Here is a 6,712-nt window from a genome sequence, read left to right as displayed (position 1 = left end):
TTATAAATAAGTAAAAAACAAAACAAAAAAACTATTTAACCCATTATGCCTCATCTCATATAAAAACCTATATAGATTTATATATAGATTTACATACACTCTATATACAGTTCTATATAGGTTTTTATAGGTGTCCTATACATAAGTAACATATATTCCCTTCTCCATTTTGCAGTCTTCAATGTTTTCTATCAAGACAGTGACTTTAACTATATATGGAATCTCCAGGATTAATATATGATTGATCCATTCTGTTTAGCCAAATACAGATGGGGGAAGGGAGTATATGTTAAACGAGGTGGTATTAGAAGGAAGAAAGAACAAGGAAAAACAAAAACAAAAACATTCTAGAATCCTCCTCCTCCAATATACATGTGACTTAACATAATGCGCTTTTTGTCAAAACCCACTCCATATAAAATGCACTATTTTTTATAATTTATTCTTCAGTGTGCTTATATTATAGTGTCATTCGCTTTTAACTTTGCTTTTAATGAAGCTCTAATTAGAAAATGCAATGTCTTCATAAAGAAAATCTTTGTAAAGATACTGCCCCAGAAAGAAAAGAATTAGGAATCTTAGTGATATGATCTATGGGTTCCATTCTGAAAAGGAGAAACACACACACACACAAATTTGAAAAAAAATGGCAATTTTGGGGGGAGGAAGGTAGAAACAAAGTAAGGCCCTGAATATATTACCAAATATATATATATATATTACCAAATCCAAAATATATATATATATATATATATATATATATATATATATATATATATATATATATTACCATATATATATTGGATTATCATTATCATTTTATTTTTTATTGGTTGTTCAAAACATTACAAAGCTCTTGACATATCACATTTCATACATTTGACTCAAGTGGGTTATGAACTCCCATTTTTACCCCGTATACAGATTGAAGAATCACATCGGTTACACATCCACTGATTTACATATTGCCATACTAGTGACTGTTGTATTCTGCTACCTTTCCTATCCTCTAACCAAATATATTTTTTACTGAATGAAAATCAACCGTTGGCCTTCCAGATCTGTATCTGTGAATACAAAGCAAGATCTACTCCTCCTTGCTCCCATCCTAGAAACTGGGACATGTCTGGCTTCTTGTCCTCTGATCTACCATTGCATTTGTCCAGTCAGAGCCACCAGCAGAAGATACTTGGGCAGGAGGAGGAGTTACCTGGACATTTTTTTCTGGCTCCACACTTGCTAGGCCTAACAGTGATGCATACCTCTCCATAGTTCCTGTTAGGCAGCCCTCCCCTAAGGTGACAGTTCCTTGCAGGCTTTAACTGTTTCTTCCGTGGTCCCTTGCTAGGGATGGCATTACTTCCTAAAGTCATAAGCTAGAACCACTGGGCTTCCCTTGTTATTTCCCTTACCCCTACCTGTGTCTTCAGGAAGGTTCTCCCCAGGACTCAGCTAATACACTCAGGCTTCTTTTATTGTCACATTAATTTCCATAGTTCAATATAGTTGTCACTCATACTACACAAAGGATAAACACCTCTCTTAAATTTTTGTATCTTGCTTTATTTATAAACTGTGTGTAGACTTTCCTCTGGGTAAGTACATACAGCTAATTGAAATAAGGAGATTTGACTTTAAAAAAACAGAAATTAATTACACACTTTCATTTTCCATTTTTAATGGCAGTTGCCAAATCGGTTTCCATAGAGGTTGTACCAACATAGTCTCATCAACAATCTGTGATCCTACCTAGTACCCCACACCCTCATGAACACAATGGTTTGAGCTTTGCCAATCTGATAAGTGAAATATGGCATGTCATCATTTTAATTTACATTTCTTCCATTATGAATATGCTTCCATGTATTTAAAGCCATTTGTGTTTCCATTTCTAAGTCCTATTTGTTTGTATTCTTCAGACATTTTTCCGTGCAAGCTAGACTTTATCAGCTTACAAAAGCTATTTATTATGGGATTTAGTTCGGCATAGTATATGTTATAAATACATTTCACATTGTGTCATTTATATTTTTGTTTAAGATTTTTTTTGTCACAGGTTTTTTTTTTATTATTAAGTAAAATAAACCAGACACAGGAAAAGAAAAACTGCATGTTCTCATTCATATATAGTATCTAAAAAAATTGATCTCACAGGTGTTGAAGATAGAACAGTAGTTATCAGAGCCTGGGGAGAGCAGGAGAAGGCAGGGATTCACATTTTTTTTTTTTTTTTTTGAGGTAGGAATCAAATCCAGGACTTTGCAATGCTAAGCAAGCACTCTATCACTAAGCTACCTCTCCAGCCCAGATTTTCTTAAAATATAGTTACAGTTCAATCTTTAATGGGGTTTCTGAGTTTGTTGGTCTTAAAAAGATCTTCCTGACTCTAAATTCTGAAAATATTCTCCCATGTTTTTTTCTGGTACATTTATGATTCGGTACATTTGGAAGGTATTTGGGCATATATCGAGATGGGGTTCCACCTTCCTTTTCAGATGGCTGCCAAATTTTCTCTAGGAAACTATGCCACAGGGAGACATGCACACATTTACAAAGATAAATGTAAAAATACATTTATTGTAATAGAATTTTGAATGGCAAAATATTGAAAACAAACTTAGCATCTTTTAAGAGGGGGATGGTTACATAAAAAAACACAATTCATTTACACTTCCAGATACAATGTAGCTGTTAAAAAAAAAAAGAGAGAGATTCTGTAGGACCCAATTTTGAATTCCAAAGTTATGTGTTTAACCTTGAGTTGAAGAACAGTGCTGTATCATTTCTGATTTAAACAAACATGAAAACACAAAACAAATGGACTTACACATAAATGCAGAATAAATCAACAACAATGAGGATCTTATACAACATAGATTTGTAAGGTAATGTCATTTAAAGTATTGAAACCTGTCCTTTAGTTCAGGAAATACACATACATTGTGAAAAGAAAATGTGGATCAGTAACACCCTCTGCTGGTAGATGTCTGAAATTCAATGATCCCACAGTCAATAAATCTTTGGCTCTATTTTGTGATTACTATCATGTGCACAAATACTGTACCATAAGAATGATAAGAGTTTATATCATAATTTTAAAATGCCACAGTGGTAATTTTCTAAAATTATAAAATTCATATTTTATAATTTGATAACAGTCCATCATTTGACATATTTTGATAACAGTCCATCATTCTAATGTTTTAACTGCATGCATAACTCTACTTTTGATAATTCGGGAACACTGAAGATAAAATCATAACTTTTTTAAACAATAGTTATCTTTAAAATTTGTATAAAAGTCAGCACCTTTGTATATGTGTGCCTTGTCAGTCTGTATGTAGTCATCGTTTTCACCACCATTGTAATTCATTCATTTAGCAAATACTGACTATTTGGTGTGTTTTCAGGCATATTCAGGGTACATAGAAAACAAAATGAGCAACTTCCTGTACTCACAGAGTTTTTTTTTTGTTTTCCTAGAGAAAAAGACAAAAAAATTAAAATAATTGACCAAAAGTGTAGTATAAATAAATACTAAAGAAAGAAAATATGAAGAGTCGAGTTTGGAGGAAGAGGTATCAGATAGTTGAATATATGGTCTAGATTGAACGAAGGGGTTCAAGTTAGAGGTGGAACTCTGGGCATCCTCAGCATGAAGGTGGCTTGTAAGACTGTGGAGTCACTGAGACCCCCCCACTCCCACCCCCACCCCCTCACCGAATGGAGGCAGGTAGAAAAGAAGCCTCTATATAAGCCAGCGTGGGAAGAACCAACAAGAGAGACTGAAAAGGAACAGCAGAGAGGTATGTGGAAAATCAGGTGAGCACAGTGTCCTGGAGCCAAGTGGAGAAGGCTTTCAGGAGGAAAAAGTGATCAACCACTGATAGGACAAGGAAATGAGGATTAGGAAATGACCCTGGATTAGCCATGAGAAAGCAGATAATCTTGATGAGAGCAAGTTCTTTATGATGTGTTCAAAAGTAAATGGGACAGCTGGATCAAATGGTGGTTCCATTTCCAATTTTCCAAAAAATCTCCATACTGCTTTCCATATTGGCTATACCAATTTTCCTCGGTCTATACCCAAAGGACTTAAAAACAGCATTCTTCAGGGACACAGCCACATCAATGTATATAGCAGCACAATTCACAATAGCTAAACTATGGAACCAACCTAGATGCCCTTCAATAGATGAATGGATAAAAACAAAAGGTGGCATATATATACAATGGAATATTACTCAGCAATAAAAGATAATAAAATCATGGCATTTTCAGGTAAATGGATGGAGTTAGAGAAGATAATGCTAAGTGAAGTTAGCCAATCCCCCCCCAAAAAAATGCCAAATGTTTTCTTTGATATAAGGAGGCTGATTCATAGTGGGATAGGGAGTGGGAGCATGGGAGGAATAGTTGAACTCTAGTTAGGGCAGAGGGGTTGGAGGGGAAGGGAGGGAGTATGGGATAATTAATGATGATGGAATGTGATAATCATTACTATCCAAAGTACATGTATAAAGACACAAATTGGTGTGAATATACTGTGTATACAACCAGAGATATGAAAAATTGTGCTCTATATATGTAATAAGAATTGTAATGCATTCTGCTGTCATACATAAATTTTTAAAAATTTACATAAAAAAGTGAATGGGAGAAGAATCTGTGAACATAGAGAAAGCTTTTTAAGAGTGTGCTGTGAAAGGGGGGAAAGAAATCGACACTCGGAGAGAAAGAAATGTAATTAAGGAAGTTTTGCTTGTTTCTTTTAGTTGGAAGAAATAATAGCCTGATGCCAGTTGCACAGGAAAAACTCAGGTTCAGCCAGCAGCACAGGGGACAGAGTGGGGAACACACAGAGAGGTGGGTTAGAGAGCTGTGAATGATATAGTCTCATTGTTTCAATAACATTGGCAAAGCCACAGAGAGGAAGTGTTAGGCATTGAAGGGAGAAGAGAAAGTATAAAATAATCTAGGAGAGAATGCAAGAAAGAATAAATTAAGGAAACTCAGTATGTTTTAGGGTCAGCATCAAAGGCAGCATGAAAATTCATGGTTCCACATTTAACCAGCTAGCATGGTGGCTATGGAATAGCTTTATCAAATGTGTTTTTTGGCTACGTGAGTATAGGCACAGCAAAGTCGAAGGACTGAAGTTCACCAGGCTTGTGATTTGTCCATGCAAATATAATGTGAAAATAAGGAATTGGTAGAGTTGAGAGTATATGCAAAGTAGTGACCCTACTGATAGCCATTTAAGCTAGGAAGGGAGAAAATACAGACAGAATCATGAGAGTGAGGGACAGTGCAATTGTAACAGGATCCGTGGCTAGAAGATCTTGCTGTAGGGATGTGCAAATTTCTCCCTCGACCTTCTGAGGGGTCTTCTCTACTGAAATAAACTGGAACAGACAGATCAGTCGCAGAAAATGCATATAAATGTACTTAGATGCATGGGGGCGTCATGGGAAGGTGAGAACCCAAGAACCCAAAGAGATTCAAAAAGGTATAATCACTTCTTTATAAGGGAAAAGGAAATAGGGGATGCAGGTATTTTACAGGGTTGTGGATTGTTAGGGGAGCTGAGTGGCTTGAAGAATACACAGCGGCTGCCGTGAAGCTCTCTGGGCTCAGGGTATGGTTTCCCTGTACTTGCTGAAGAAGATGAGGCAAGATCCAGAAGTTAGAAGGTGGCAACCAAAGAGTGAAATACAGAATTTGAGATACAACAGGGCTGCAGCTATTGATAGTGATAAGATCAAGGCTATAGCCATGGAGTGGCTTTGCAAGGATGCTTTAATAAGTATATAAGTCTGCAGTGTATGTTCTTCCCAAAAGATAGCCTCATGGGATGTAGCAACTGAACTATTTGAATTAGATACAGTGTTTATGAATGTGTCTTGGTTGTACTTTTGAAAATAATCCCTTGAGTGGATCTCATTTCTGTATCATACCCTAGAATACCAAACCAAATAAATGCCAGGATTTTTTTAAATGAAAGAGATCTTCATTTTAAATATGTAAATATTTAAAGTGAACTTTTATTTAGTTTGCAAGACACACATATTTTTATTTTTTTTTCTGCCAGGCAGGTAAGAATTAATGTTACACAAATATTGCATTCACTTTCTTGTTTTTATGATATACAAAATACAATCACTTCTTCACCATGACTTTTCCCCCATATCACAACCCTAACTCTCACACACAGTTAAATAATAAATCAACCACCCTGGGTAAAATCAAAATCAACAGACTTGGTTTTATCCTTGTGATGGGAGAGGAAGTTTCTCAGAGAAGTTCTAGTCCTGATGTCGGGATTTGGAATCAGATGCCAAGTCACAAGGTTATAATAAGATGGTATAAGATGGAATGAGCCTAATAAGTTATTAGTTCTTAGAACTTCACTAATATGCTTTCTTCGAGTTTGCTTATCCCCTGTCAACCATATTCTTATTGTCTAGTTATATTATTGGGATAATAAACCTGGACTTAACTTCCTGATACCTAACAAGGCATTTTTATTACCAACAAACAAAAGTTGCTGGTGATTTCTGTTTTTTACCAATCAGGTCAGACAGTGCTCTGAGTAATGACATAGAGAAGAGTTTGATGTCATCTGCAAGGACAAAACCAAAGTGAAGTATTTCAGGCTCTGCTGAAATCCCTGGGCACCTGCTCCCTTTGAGAAATTCTAAATTCCAGAAGA

Source organism: Spermophilus citellus, assembly GCF_964194105.1.
Source record: "Spermophilus citellus genome assembly, chromosome: 10".
Lineage (NCBI taxonomy): Eukaryota > Metazoa > Chordata > Mammalia > Rodentia > Sciuridae > Spermophilus > Spermophilus citellus.
Note: the sequence above shows the minus strand (reverse complement) of the source record.